Source organism: Panthera onca, chromosome X (genome assembly GCF_046562875.1).
Source record: "Panthera onca isolate mPanOnc1 chromosome X, mPanOnc1 haplotype 2, whole genome shotgun sequence".
NCBI lineage: Eukaryota > Metazoa > Chordata > Mammalia > Carnivora > Felidae > Panthera > Panthera onca.
In genome coordinates, this window is record NC_138357.1 from 106,805,118 (window position 1) to 106,821,370 (window position 16,253).

Genomic DNA, 16,253 nt, shown 5'->3' on the forward strand with positions numbered 1-16,253 from the left:
TTTGTTAAGAATTGTATTAAACCAGTATATTTATTTGAGGAGAAATGAAATCTTGCTATGTTCAGTCTTCCTATCCATGAACATGGCATGTCTCTGAATTTCTTTAGATCTGCTTTGATTTTTTTATCATCATCATAAACTTTTTAGCATAGAAGGCCATTTGTGTTTCATCTGATTTACTTCCAAATGTTTCACTTTGTTTACTAATTATAAATTTTATTGTATTTTTAATATGGTGTCTTAAATATTAATTGCTAGTATATGAAAATACAGTTGATCTTGTATCTTCATCTAGTAGCCTGTGTCCTTGATGAACTCATTCATTGCTTGTAGAGGTTTTTTATTTATTCCTTTCAGATCTGTATAACTTTTATTATTTTTTTTCTTTTTTTTTTTGTTTACATCCCTGACTTACTTTCCACTATGATATTAAGTAACAGTGGGGAAACCAGACATACTTGCTGTGTTCCTGAACTTATAGACAGAGCATTCAGGTTTTCTCCACTATAGGGCTTAAATAAAATGTTAAATGTAGGTTTCTTGTGGATGTTCTGTATAAAGTTTAAAATGGTTTCCTCTGTATTTTTTCTGTGGGGTTTTTAAAATCCTGAATGGGTATTGAATTTAGTTAATTGTTTTTCTTCATAGATTGATGAGGTCATGTTAGGTTTTTTCTTGAGCTTGTTAATACGGTAGACTACATTGCTTGATTTTCAAATAATCAACCAGCCTGATAATCCTGGAATTAAAACCACTTGGTCATGGTAGATAACCTTTTTATATATGACAGAATTCTATTTGGTAATATTTTATTAAGGATTTTATGACTGTATTCAAGGGATATTAGTCTGTTGTTTTCTTTTTTTCTGTATGTTGTGTCCCAGTATATGGTCTACTTTGGTGCATGTTTCATGGATTTGAAAAACAGGGATATTTTGCAGCTGTTAAAGGGATGGTTCTGTTAATTTTGATTAGATCGTGCTTGATGGTGTTATTGAGGTCTTTTTTTATTATTACTGATTGTGCCGAGTTATTCTATAATTGTTACAAAAGGGCAGTTGAAATTCCCACTTATAATTACAGATCTTATATATCTCATATACTTACTTCCATGTTCATCAGCTTACATTTACATGGTTTTCAGAAAGACTGGAGCATACACATTTGGGATTGCTATGTTCTCATACAGGATTGACCCTTTTATCGTTATATAATGTTCTTTTCTGTCTCTGAGAAGTTTGTTTGTTTTGAATTTTACTTTATCTAGTGTCAGTATAACCATTTTTGCTTACTTTGATTACTACCAACATGCATATTTACCCAGCCTTTTACTTTCAATCTGCCTTTATTGTTATATTTAAAATAATGAGTTTATTGTAAATAGCAAATAGTTGAGTCATGATTTTTTAATCCACTTTGCCAATGTCTGTCTTTTAATTTGTGTATACATACTATTTACATTCATGTTATTATCTATATGCTATAGCTTAAGTCTGCCAGTTCTTTTGTTTCTTTGTTTTCTCTCTTGTTTCTGTTTTCCTTTGTCTGCCTTCCTTTGGGCTTTGATGAAAGTTATTGTTTTGGCCAACTTGGGCTCCTGTAACAGAATCCCATTGACTAGGTTGCTTAAACAACAGAAATTTACTTTCTCACAGTTCTGGAGGCTAAAAGTCCAACATTAGGGTGTCAGCATGATTGGGCTCTGGTGAGAACTCTCTTCTTGGCTTTCAGTTGGCTGCCTTCTCACTGTGTCCTCGCATGGCTAAGAGACAGGGAGAGAGATGGGGGGAGAGGGAGGGGGAGAGAGAAAGAAGGAGGGAGAAAGAGAGGGAGGAATAGAAGATGGAGGGAAAGAGAAGAAGGGAGGGAGGGACAGAAAGGGAGAAGGAGAGGGGGAAGATGGGAGGGAGAGCGCAGCCGAGAGAGTGCTCCCTCTCTGGTGTCTTCTTAGAAGGGCACTAATATGAGGACCTCGCACTCATAACCTCATCTAAACCTAATTATCTACCAAAGTCCTTATCTCCGAGTACTGTCACCTTGGGGGTTAGGGCTTCAACATAAGAATTTTGAGAGGACACAATTCAGTCCACAGCAGTCAATCTCTACCAAGCCTCTTCTGTCACCACCCCAGCAAAGAGGAGAGAGGTACTTCATTACTTCACAGGCACAGGCAGGCTGAAGTGGAGGCTCTTCACATGCTATCTGTTAACCTACTGTTGGGGGAGTATTCTTTTTTCATCATCCATCAAGGATGAAAGTCCCAGCTGTCTACTGAGCCATCTCTGACAACATTGCAGGACATTTTGGGGTGATTCCTTATAGCCTGGTGAGGCTGGAATCTAGGCTTCCCACTGGGCATCTGCTGGCATGGATAAGGAGGTGTTTAGTTGTAGTTGTGAGGCTGCTGCTTAAGTTTTTTTTGTCCTGTTAGGTTGTGCCTTTCCTAGCTCTCAGTCTATAAAAAGGAGATTTTTGTTGGGGCTTCTTTTGTCTGAACCTTTTGGAATTTCCAGGTTGCTAGATTTTATCAGCCCTAGCATTGCAATGTATAAGCAAAGCCAAAACAAAAGAAAATGGGAAGGAAAAAAAAAATGGGAAAACACTGTTGTGTTGTTCCTTGGATCCTGGCGTCCCTTCCAGTCTCTCATCTTGTCTCCACCTTTCAGATCCTTCACGAGTTTCTTTACATGTAACATTTAGTTTTTCAGTTGTGCTTAGGAGAAATAGGGGAACCTCCTTAAAGCAGATCCCCAGAAGTGTGTTTTTTACCCAGTGATCTTCATAAGCAGTAGATTTCACTTTTGCCATCATTTGCTTAATTTTTTCCAGTCCAGTGATCTCATTTATTTCAAAAACGTTTCTTCAGTTCTCAGCACGTGCCAGGTGTGGACCTTGTGCTCCAGTTACATTATTGAGAGCCAGCCTTGTAGGAAAACAGACAAGTTAATATGGAGTATATGATAGAAGGTAAGTTTTGTGGTAATTTGTTACATATTAATACATTATTATCTACATATTTTTCTGTTATTTTAGGTAATTTTTCAAGGGATTAGTATTCCTTGAAAATGTTAATTCCTTACTTTTGATACTATACTTAGTTATATAGTATTATTTCCTGTAATACAAAACCCCTTTCTGTTTAGGCAACATATATTTGACATGCAAAATGATTTGTATAATCATAATACATATCATCATTAATTAGGTACCACGCAATATAAAGAACATAAGGGAAAGCAATGAGTGTTTGTGTATCTCTCTGTGTACCTACTAATGGGCCTAATATATAAAATTGCTGTTAATCAAGTAATTAGGAAATGATGGAAGTACTCAAAAAAGTGGAATTAGTAACATCTATCAAAGGATATACAAAAAATAACCATAAATGGGCAATTACTATTAATCATGCTTTATACTTGATGTCAATTATTTAGGTAATAATTAAGTAAATTATTTTTATCTTGATTCTAAGTTATTGAAAGGGTATATATAATGGTCATGGTATTTTAGAAAATACTTTGGTATTTTTTCACACATTGACAAATTTAATACACTTTACATAGTATTGCCTCTTATGTCTATATCAGATACAGGTACTCACACATGTGCATTAAAATATGGATACAGTCAAAACAGGTAATTTTTTTTTTAATTAGGCTCCATGCCCAGCATGGAGCCCAGTGTAGGCCTTGAATTCATGACCGTGAGATCAAGACCTGAGCTAAGATCAAGAGTCGGATGCTTAACCGACTGAGCCACCCAGGTGCCCCTAAATTAGTTATTTTTTGATAAATTATGCTGTGTGTGTATACTATGAATACTATGCAGTTTTTACAATTAGATGTAGATGTTATTACGTATTAGATGTTACAAAAGACATCTTCAAGGTATATTGCTAATAATGAAGAAATCACATGGTAAATTATATGCAAATATGTGTATGGTTATACAAATATATTCTGCTGATAGGTGTATATATTTACATCTGTTTATATACAGACTTCTCAGTTAATTACAATTACTTCTGGAAAGGGTTATATGTCATTATTTTTTTTGGAAACCATACACTATACATATACCATACATACTGACTGAATGTTTGTGTCCCCCAGTATTCATATGACAAAACTTAACCCCCAGTGTGATGATATTAGGAGGTGGGGCCTTTGGGAGGTGATTAGGTCATGAGGGTGGAAGCCCTCATGAATTGGACTTGTGCAGAGGCCCCAGAGAGCTCCCTCACCTTCTCAACCATGTGATGTTACAGGGAGAAAATGACCATCTATGAATCAGAAAAGTGGGCTCTCACCAGACACTGAATCTGATGGTGTCTTGCTCTGGGAATTCAGAGCCTCCAGAACTTAGAGAAATAAATTTCTGTTGTTTATAAGCTACTCAGTCTATGGTATTTTGTTATAGCAGCCAGAAAGGACTGAGATAATGAGCATAATTAAAGATATGAATTAAAAAAAAACCACTTTCTGATGACATATTAGTAATAATGTTTAAGGATCTACATTTTGCTTTCTTATGTTGAAGTAGTATGGAATGAGAAGATATTAGGAAGAAAGATTTGGAAAAGAGGAAAAAGGAATAAAAATAGAACACATGAGGAAAAATAATTTGTGAAGTTGAAATCTTACTAACATCATTAAACAGGGATCATTAAGAAATCAGTTATAAACAATGATCTTTTTATAGTTCTACTAGAATTACATGTCTTGTATAGTAAGGTTTATCTTACATTTTTGGGTCCCTGTTACTATAATAGAAGTAAAAAGATGAAAACACTAGGGATTAAAATTTCCTCGAGTTTTATCTAATCAGTATACGAAAAAAAGCCTCAAAGATAAAACCTTGTAGTAAAGGGTTTTTGTGCCATATCTTACGATGTATATAAAATTGTTAGTAACAATTTCTGTTCTGAGAAGAATGTATTAATACTTAACTGTACGGAATCTAAAACTCTTGCTAAATTTACTGTTTAATTTGAATGCATTATTTCAGAGGGAGATTTTCAGTATTTTATCACTGGGTACGGTATTTGCTGAAGTTTTTAAGCTTTTTTTAAAAGTAATGACTTGATGGTAAATGTGGTTATATTGCTTTTATTGTGTAATGCCAATTTTTGGTGATAGTTGTTTTGTAATGCTTTTTTTGGTGATAGTTGTTTGATTCTGATATTTTTGTCTCACGAGAATTCATTCTTGGTTTAAACTCACTGTGCATGGGATATTACGGTTAAAGTACCATTGAATTTTGTTGAATTATAAGTTAGGTTTTTTGGGGGGCAATAAAGGAATTTTGGTGATTTGATGAGGGAAATATACCATCGATTTTCTTTTTATTTTCCTTATCATTTCGGTGTAAAGTTTATAGGGGTCTCACAAAGCATTTTGGGAAACATTTTTACTATTTCTATTATTTGGAAAGGCTTGTTCAAGATTGGTATTACTTCTTTTTCCATTATACGGGAAAGTTTGTGACTTCAGGCACCAACAAGCAGGATCCATTTATAGGAAGATATTTCATTATAGACCCAGTTTATTTACACAAGATAAGACTGTTGAGATTTTCTAAGTTTTATTGTTTGTTAGGGTATGTTTTCCTTGGTAGTCTCTCTTTTCATGTATCAAACTTTTTAGGATGAAGTTGTTGATATAATTATGTATGTGTCACCAAGAAATGGCATGAGAATTTCCTTTTTTGCATTGCTGGTATTGAATATATACTGATGCTTCTTCATCTTTTTTTCCCCTTAATAATTCCAGCCAGAATGGAATGTCCAAAACTTTTTAAAAAATCTTCTCTATTTCTTTTATTATCACCCATAGACTTCAATTTTATTGTTTCATTTCCATTGGTTTGTTATTGAATTACAGATTTTACCTATTTTGAGATTTATTTCTCTATCACAAATTTCAGGATTTTTGTATTTATCACTATAAATGTTCCTTTAGCCATGCATATTGTTGTATCTCACACTTTGTAACAGGTTCATGAAAATATCATTGAGATTAAATAAACTTTGCAAATTTGAATTGAACAATATGTTTTGGCATGTGTATATAGATTTGCTAAACTATCACCAGAATCAAAATACTGTACTTACCCATCCCTTCTTTCAAGTTTCCTTGAACGACTTTCCATTTTCTCTTCCTGTTTCTGCTCCTACCTCCCTTCTTTCCCATGGTATGTACATTATTGTACAAGTTTTAGTGTGGACATACATTTTTATCTTTCTTGGATGAACATGAAGACATGGTATGGCTAGATCACATGATCGGTATACTTTAAGGTACTTAGAATACGTCTTAGAGTTTGCAGTCTGATAGTCCACTGTCCATCCTGCCAACAGTGTATGAGCGTCTCCTTTGCACTGCATCCTTACCAGCATTTCTTATGGTCATGTGTTTGTGTTGTATCCCTTCTAGTAAATGTGTGGTGGTATCTCAGTGTCTAGCTAAATTGCATGGCTGTAACCAAGTCCTACTTCTTTCTTTCTCAGGAAAGTCTAGTAAGTGGAAAAGATAGATCACTATGGGGAGGGACCGTTTGGGGTGCGTTTTTACAGCCCGGTAATGATGACCATCTAGGTTCCCCGCTGGACTTGAGCTGTGGTGAATGACGCTGGTATTTGGCATAGAACTTGTATTGTCTACACACATCCTGTCTTGTTTGCCTGAATCCTTCCTGGCCCATTGAGGATAGCAGACTTTACTCGGGCCTTTTTGTTGTCTACACCCTTTGGCATTTTCAGGTTGCCTGATTGTTTCAATCCAGGTTGGGTATATATGAGGTGAAAAGAAAATACAACATACAAAAGAAAACACGGAATCCACTATAGTGTTGTTCCTTGGCTTCAGAGGTTCCTAGTCCATTTTCATTAGTCTCTCTACCTTTCAGAGTATTTTTATGTTTCTTTTTATGTGTACTATCAAGGAATTTTCGTTGTATTTGGGGAAGAAAGTATATCTACATCTTCTGGGAAACAGATGTCCAACTTCTTTTTTAGCTAAATAACCTTTACATGCAGTGGATTCTTTATTTATTTTAATTTTTGCTGTCACTTGCTCAATTTCTTTTATTGTAATTATTTCATTTTCTCATTAATATTTCTTCAATTTCAAGCTTGTGCTTGAAAGCAGGTGCTACTAGAGTTAAATATTGTGGGACAGCCTACTGGGAAAACAGGCAAGAAAATAGTGTATTGGAGAAAATAAGTTTTGTGGCAATTATCCAGTATAACTGGTTATCTAGTAATAGTAACTAGAATATTATCTATACATTTTTGTGTTACGTTTAGTGATTGCTCAAGGGATTTATATTTCACTTCTTCCCTTTTCATCTCCATAGAAATATGTAGTATCACTTCCTATAAATGTAACCTCACTACACTGTAATGTTACATATGCTACCTTTCCTTTGTGCTTTTGTTCTATAGTTTATATTATATCTTTTATCATTTTTTTGCTTTAAGAGTCAGATATCAAAAAAAGTCAAATATCTCTCAAAAATAATAGAAAACACTAGTCTTTTATGTTTATCCATTTCTTTTCCCTATGCAGTGTTCTTCACACATTCTTATAGCCCTGTCGTTCTTGGTTTCCATTGGGTGTCCTTTCTCTTGGGCCACCCAAACAAGTCATCTCATTTCCAATACCTCAGAATGTGACTTTATTTAGAAATAGAGTCTTTGCAGATTCCGTCAATTTAAGATGAAGTCATTAGGATAAGGCCCTAATAGTGTGTGACTGATGTCCCTTAAAGGAGGGAGGTGAATTTGGATATAGACACAGATGTGCATGGAGGGAAGACTGTGAAGATACGCCCAGGGAGAATGCCATGTGAAGGTAGAGGATTTGGAGGAATGCCGGAGATTGCTGGGAAGAGGCCGGGAATGATTCTACAGGTTTTAGAAAGGTGCATGGTCCTGCCTACAGCTTGATATCAGATTTCTAGCCTCAAGAGCTGTGAGACAATAAATTTGTATTGTTTTCAAGCAGTCTAGTTTACGGTATTTTGTTATGACAGTCTAGGAAACTAATACATTCCTTAAGCATGATTTATTTGTATTACGTTTGGCCAGCAGAAAAGTGTTTCAGTTTGGTTTATCTGGATGTTTCTTATTTCACTTTCAGTTTAGAAGGGTGATTTTATTGCATATAACATTGGAGCTTGAAAGTTCTGTCTTGACGCTCACTGAAAAAATGATGCTCCATTTTTCACTGATTATCCATGGTTTGTGTGGAGAAGGCAGTCAACATTTAAATAATTCCTAGATAGGTAATATTTATGTCTTTGAAGCTTTGGGTGGATGTATGTTTGTTTAATACACTAAAAAGGCTTTACATCTTATATAGCTGTCAAATATATAGTTTAATAATGATAAAAATTATAAAAACAGAGAGAGAGAGACAAACCATAAGAGACTTTTAAATACAGAGAACAAACAGGGTTGCTGGAGGGGAGATAGGTGGGGGGATGGGCTAAATGGGATAGACATTAAGGAGGGCACTTTTTGGGACGAGCACCGGGGGGCATCATATTTAAGAGATGAAATCACTGGGTTCTACTCCTGAAGCCAAGACTACACTGTATGTTAACTAACGTCAATTTAAATTAAAAATGTGTGTGTATATATATGTGTGTGTGTGTGTGTGTATACATATACATATATATATATGGTTTGCTAATGAAACATTTCTAAAACTTCACTAGTTGTTATAAAAAAATGATTCCATTCATGCAAAAAGGTTAACTTTTGATCAACAATAAAAAAGCTGCAGAAAAGTAGTATAATCAAAAAAGAACCAATTCTTTCTTATTATAATATATAAATACATCTGTACTATATGTATACAAATAAAAGTAATTTCAGTACATTTACAAGTACAATATCCAAGACATTTTAATTATTATTTCTGATATGATGCTACTGTTGATCTGGATGTGATAGTGTATGAGACCAGGTGCAATGTCTTGGTAACAAATAATGGAATGACACTTGTCTTAAATACAGAAATAGTTTACTTTATATCTACCATACTTATATACAATGTATTTTACAGGTAAAATGAATTATATAGTAAATATAATATACATCAGAATCAATTTGGTATCAAGCAGTATATAGAACATAATTGACAGCAATAAGAATTTATGTGTAATTATGTATATGTGTGTGTGTATATATTTTTGGTATATAATTTTGTTAATGATTATGAAATGATAAACTGTACCAAATGGGATTAAAAATGTGTATCAAAGAATATATTAGTAATAAACATATATAGGTAATTAGTGTCTTAAGTATGCTTAATATTCAGTGTAAATAATTAAGTAACATGGTACCTTTTCAAAATTTTGATGCCAGGTTATTGAGGGAATGAAAAATGGTAATGAGTTTTGGAAAGTAGTATGTTTTTGACAAAGTTGTGAATTTCCTTACAGATTTACAGAGTAGTGGGCCTTTTAGAACTATATCTGACATAGCTACTCACACATGTGTGCTAAAGTATGGACACAAAATAGAACAGCTCTTTTTTGGCAAATTATGTGTGTCCATACTATGATGCTATGCAGCTTTTACAACTAATCACGTACACGTTAAGTACTTGAAGAAGGCATCTCCAAGATATATTGTTAATTAAAAAGAGACTAAGTATAATTTACTTACAGATATGTGTATAATTATGTAAATATGTTATTCATGTAGATAAATGTCTGTTTACATCTATTTATATACACACTTTACTGCTCATCACAATTACTTCTGAAGAGGTATATTTATCAGCTGTTTTGAAATTTTTACACTATGTACATGCAATATATCTGTGTCCTAGAATATATATCAAAAATTAATCACATGATAATGGCATCTCTCTAATGATTTTTGAAATATGTACTCTTGGCTTTTTTATTTTCAAGTACAGAATGGAATCAGAAGTTAGGTATTCTTTTTGCTTTTTATTTTAAAGTTCATAATGGAATAAGAAGTTAGTGTTACAGATAGGAGGTTTAGAAAAGAGAAGGGAAAAAATAAAAATACAATGTAAGAGGAGAAATAATACACTTATGAGCCCTTTATAAGAAGCTAACCTCTAATTAGTCAGTGAGATCATTAAACTAGAGACCATAGGTAAAATTGTCATAGACAATGCTGTTTTTATCTTTCCATCAGAATTAAATGTCACGTGTATGGTAAAGGGCCTCTGTTGCCAGGATAGTAGAAATGCTGACAACAGTGATCAGGGTTAAAACCCTTTCACATTTCATCTGATTCATATATGGAAAAAGCCTAAAAATATAACAATGTCATGTAAGGTTTTATGCCATTTTTTATGATGTATATAAAAAACTTAGTAATAATTTGCTATTAGAAAATGTTTACTATTAGAAAATGCTAATGTTTGGGGTGCCTGGGTGGCTCGGTTGAGCGTCTGACTTCTGCTCAGGTCATCATCTCACGGTTTGGTTAGTGAGTTCAAGCCCCATGTAGGGCTCTGTGCTGACAGCCCAGAGCCTGGAACCTGCTTCAGATTCTGTGTCTCCCTCTCTCTCTGCCCCTCCCCTGCTCTCACTCTGTCTCTCTCTCTCAAATAAATAAAAGTTAAAAAAATTTAAAAAAAAGAAAGAAAATGCTAATGTGCAGGCATATAGAATCCAGCAATTTTCCTAAATTTTCTGTTTAATTCAGTGTATTATCTCTAGAAGGCTTTTATGTAATCTGGAAATAAAAATATCAATTCTTGGAAACAGCCACTGCTGCCAACAAGAACTTGAAAGCTGCAAACTTTCAGCCTTGGAGGGGGCCATGGTGCGGCCTGTGAGGCATAAGAAATCGGTCAATTACTCACAGTTTGAGGACTCTGACAGTGATGATGACTTTATTTCTGCAACTGCACCTTTAAATAAAAAACCCAGAACAACACCAAAGGAGTTAAAACTAGAAACAAGGAAACCTAAACTGAAGAATCTCCAGAAAGAAGATATCCCATTGCAAGAGAAAACCCCTAAAAAAAAGGATGGCTTTAGATGACAAGCTCTACCAGCGAGACTTAGAAGTCGCACTTGCTTTATCAGTGAAGGAACTTCCCACAGTCACCACTGATGCGGAAGAGGCTCAAGATAAAAGCACTGAAAAGTGTGACAGTCATGAAAGTGAAACAATGAGTAAGGCCCCTCATATCTCCAATTGCAGTGTAGCCAGCGATTATTTAGATTTGGATAAGATTACTGAGGAAGATGATTTTCCTGGTGTTCAAGGGAAAAGAAAAGCAGCATCAAAGGCTATGGTACAACAGAGGAAGATTCTTCTGGAAGGCAGTGATGGCGATAGTGCTAATGACTCTGAACCAGACTTTGCAACTGGTGAAGAGTCCGAGGATGACTCTGATTTTAGTGAGAGTGAAGATAATGATGAAGACTTCACTGTGAGAAAAAATAAAGTGAAAGAAATTAAAAAGAAAGAAGTGAAGGTCAAATCCCCAGTTGAAAAGAAGGAGAAGAAACCTAAATCCAAATGTAATACTTTGGTGACTTCAGGAGACTCTGCTCCAGCTTCTGTGAAATCAGAACTTCAGCCTTCACCAAAAAAGGTTTCTGGTTCTTCGGAGGTCACTAGGACACCATTACAAATACGCAGAACTTTGGCTGAAAACAAAAAACCTAAGTGGGTCCCACCAGCGATGTCCGGAAGCAGCAGCATCAGGAGCCCACTGGCAGGCGTGTCTGTTAAGTCTCCAAATCAGAGTCTCCGCCAGGGTTTGTCCAGATTAGCACGAGTTAAACCTTTGCATCCAAATGCCGCTAGTAGCTGAGTGTGATAGTAAACACATGTTTGATTAAGAGAATCACAGTTTTACAAGTGTGTTTATATTTGATTTGTGTTTATATTTAAGGAGGGTATCATAAGATAAAGGAATCCTTTAATGTCCTATAAATTGCCTCTACCCATTCCATGATGATATTCTCTGAAGCTGTTCAAGATTTCAATAAGGGGTTTGTTTATCAGAATTATCTTGTAATGCCCTTTCCTTCTGGAGAATGTGTTCTATTTTTCCTGTGTGTAATAAGGCATTGTCATTCAGTGGTTGTCAGTTTGACATGGGGAAAGTCCATGTTGCATGCTATTCTTTTCTAGAAACATGATGCTCCTTTCTAGATTTGTCTAATTTATGGCACCTTAACTGTAACTATTCAGAGTTTAAAAGGAAACATTCCCGCTTTTTCCAGGAGACATTTCTGAAATCTTACTTAAGCTACATTGTCAGGTTAATTGCAAAAATGTTTCATATTTTAGTCAAATACTAAGAATTCAGAATTCATTTACCCATTAAAATGGTTGCTATAATGACCTATGTCTCCTACTCAGAAGTAGATGTTTATTGTATAGCAAATAGAATTTCATGACATTTTATGAAGTTCTCATCAAAGCCTTTAATAAAAGTGAAAAAGTTTTGATATGCTCTTTCCTTGAGCCCATTGCACCTGTCTACATTTGTCTACATTTCATTAGGTTGTCTATATTTCATTATACTAAATGAATGCTTTATGAAAAAAAAATCAATTCTCTGATTAAAGGTGATTTAGTATCTTCCTTTCCAATTGTTAATGCTTTTTAAAATTTTTTTCCCCTTTTTTATTGCCCTGGCTGTGATCTCTTTATAATGTTGAATAGAACTGGTGATAGTAGGTGATTCCTTGTCTCTTTTCTGATGGCAGTGGCATTTCCATTGTTATAATCTTGCCATTCGGTATCAAGTTAATAGGGGTCTCATAAAACATTTTCAGGAAGGATTTTTACTGAAATCTTCTGTGTCCCGTGGACTGGTGAGTCTACCGGAAACATTACTCAGTTGCCCAGCTTTTAGCTACTCCTTTTTGCTTAGCATCTTGGGTTTTCAGTCTCATTTGAGGAAAAATACCATGTGAGGAAAAGATCCAAATTTGGTTCTCACCCTCTTTGCCTGTTTCCCCCCCCCCCCCCCCCCCGATATCTAGTCTTTTCAGTTCTTGGTTTTTTGGGTTTATGGTATTTTCAAGCGGATGTCTTATATTTTTGCATATTTCAGTTTTCTCCCCAGAATGTTTGGCCTGAAATGTCTGGTCTGCCTTCAGTAGAAGAAGGTATGTTCAAAAGCACTGTTTTTGAAATTTGTTTTAATTTGTATATATTGGTTAACATGCAGTGAACCCAGTCTGTATGTTAAGAATATAAGCCGCTGATTAAACTCTTTGCTTTGGGATAAATTGTACATTAACTTACAGATGTAAAAAATAATACAGAGGTACTCCATGTACTTTTTGCCCGTTTCCAACCAACTTCATATGTTGCAAAATTAGAGTGAAATATCCCGAAGTATTCACTTAGATGCAGTCAAGACATAGACAACCTGTCAATCATCACAAAGATCATTGTGTTGCTCTTAGAGGCACACCCATTTCCGTCATCCCTTCCTATCCCTGAATTCTGGCAACCACTGATGTGTTCTTCATTGCTCAATTTTGTTATTTTGAGATTGTTATATAGATAGAATCATACTGTATGTGACATTTGGGATTGGCTTAGTTCAGAATGGGTAATTCTCCAGAGATTCATCAAAGTTATTGCATGTACCAGCAGTTCATTCCTTTTTCGCGCAGTAGTTTATAGCGGATTTGCCACATTTTTTCAGCCATTCTCTCTTGGAAGACTATCTAGTTGTTTCCAGTTTGGGGCTGATACTGATAAATCTGCCATAAACATTTACGTACGCATTTCCGTGTGAACATAATCTGAATTTCTCTGGTATTAATATCCAAGAGTGTAATTGCTGTATCATGTACTATTTCCAGTTCAGTTTTTTAAGAGCCTACCTGTTTTTAGAATGGGTGTAACATTTTACGTTCCTCTAAGCAATATATGAGTGATCCAGCTTGCTTCTATCCTGCCAGCATTTGTTTATATGGCTTTTTAAAATTTTAGCCATTCTGATATGTGTAAGATACCCCACTGTGGTTTTAATTTGCATTTACCTGATCTGATGGCTATCATGTTGAACATCTTCTTAAGTGCTTACTTGATGTCTACACGTATTTTCTGGTAAAATTTTTGTTCATGTCTTTCACTCAGTTTCAAATTGATTTGTTTATTTTATATTGTTGGATTTTGAAAGTTGTTTATGTATTCTAGATACTACTTTATTATGAATATATAGCTTGAAAATATTTTCTCTAAATCTGTAGCTTGTCTGTGTCAGATAAAACTTTTTTAATAGCACAATCTAAATATTATGGAGTCCAAATTATCAAATTTACCTTTATGGATCATGTTTTTCTGACATCACGATATGGGCAGTTTGAGGTGATTAGTTACATCGGAGGCTAGGCTTCCCACAGGGCCGATGCTTGCAAGGGTGAAGGTATTTTGTGTGTCATGCTGGCTGCAGTAGGATGCTTATTGTCTTCCATTTTTCTGTCTACTTAGGCTGTTCTTATCCTACTCTTTTTCTAAAGCCTTTTTTTAATATTAAATATAATTTATTGTCAAGTTGGTTTCCATACAACACCCAGTGCTCATCCCAACAGGTGCCCTCCTCCCTGCCCATCACCCACTTTCCCCTCCCTCCCACCCCCCATCAACCCTCAGTTGGTTCTCAGTTTTTAAGAGTCTCTTAGGGTTTGCCTCCTTCCCTCTCTGTAACTAATTTTTTCCCCTTCCCCTCCCCCATGGTCTTCTGTTAAGTTTCTCAAGTTCCACATATGAGTGAAAATATATGGTATCTGTCTTTCTCTGCCTGACTTATTTCACTTAGCATATCTCCAGTTCCATCCACATTGCTGCAAATGACATGATTTCATTCTTTCTCATTGCCAAGTGGTATTCCATTGTGTATATAAACCACATCTTCTTTAGCCATTCATCAGTTGATGGACATTTGGGCTCTTTCCATAATCTGGTTATTGTTGAAAGTGCTGCTATAAACATAGGGGTACAAGTGCCCCTATGCATCAGTACTCCTGTATCCCTTGGGTAAATTCCTAGCAGTGCTATTGCTGGGTCATAGGGTAGCTCTATTTTTAATTTTTTGAGGAACCTCCACCCTGTTTTCCAGAGTGGCTGCACCAGTTTGGATACCCACCAACAGTGCAAGAGAGTTCCCCTTTCTCCACATCCTCTCCAGCATCTATAGTCTCCCGATTTGTTCATTTTAGCCACTCTCACTGGTGTGAGGTATCTCAGTGTGGTTTTGATTTGTATTTCCCTGATGAGGAGTGACGTTGAGCATCTCTTCATGTGTCTGTTGGCCATCTGGATGTCTTCTTTAGAAAAGTTTCTATTCATGTCTTCTGTCCATTTCTTCACTGGATTATTTGTTTTTCGGGTATCGAGTTTGGTGATCTAAAGTCTTTTTCGGAGGGTGGATGTATGTTTGTTTGTTTTTTTTTAATCTAAACCCTTTACTGTTTGCAAGTGCTTGATTCTTCAGCTGCATGTCTGGTGTGCATGAGGGAAAAGAAGACAAAATCCCGACATCCCCCAAAAGTGACAAAAAAGAGAATTCACCATCATGTTGTTTCTTGAGTCTTAAAGTCCCTTATTAAGTCTCACTCCTCTCCACAATTGAGTCTTGTTATGTTTGTTTTATATATATAACATGCAGGATTTTTCGTTGTTTTTAGGGGTAAGAATAGGGAAAAGTATGTCTATTCCTTTTTCCTGGAAGCCAAGTTCCAACAATTGTTTTGCCCAAATTATCTTCACAACGAGTGGATTTTTTTTTAATCATGTGCTTAATTTCTTTCAGCTCAATTATTTCATTCATCCCATAAATATTTCTTCAGTTCTCAGCATGTGTCCATGTGAACCATGAACTGGAGTTATATTATTGGTGGAGAGCCTAGTGAGAAATCAGAAGAGTAAATGTATATATCATAAAAATTTAATGGTATATAATTTTAGTGTTGATTTGTTTAGGCAGTAGTAGTAACTTGAAAATTACCTACACATTTTTGTGTTATTTTTAGTTATTCCTCAAGGGGTTGGTATTGAATTCTTTTACTCTTCATGTTCTACCTAGAGTTCTGTCACCTTCTGTAATATGCAATACTATGGTGCCTTGGCAAAATGTATTTTATACATAAAATTATTTATAAAACATATTACTTATCAGAAGCAATGGAGTACAAAGCAATTTATAGACCATATGTGCAATAAGTATTTATGCACCTAGCTATCTATCAGTATTTGTGTGTGTGTATATACATAT

At 35.2% G+C, this 16,253-nt stretch overlaps 1 pseudogene; it reads left to right on the forward strand.

Annotated features, from left to right (window-relative positions):
* Positions 1 to 10,760: 10,760 nt before the first annotated feature.
* LOC145714587 (RAD51-associated protein 1 pseudogene) lies at positions 10,761 to 12,481 on the forward strand (annotated as a pseudogene).
* The last annotated feature ends 3,772 nt before the right edge of the window (positions 12,482 to 16,253 follow it).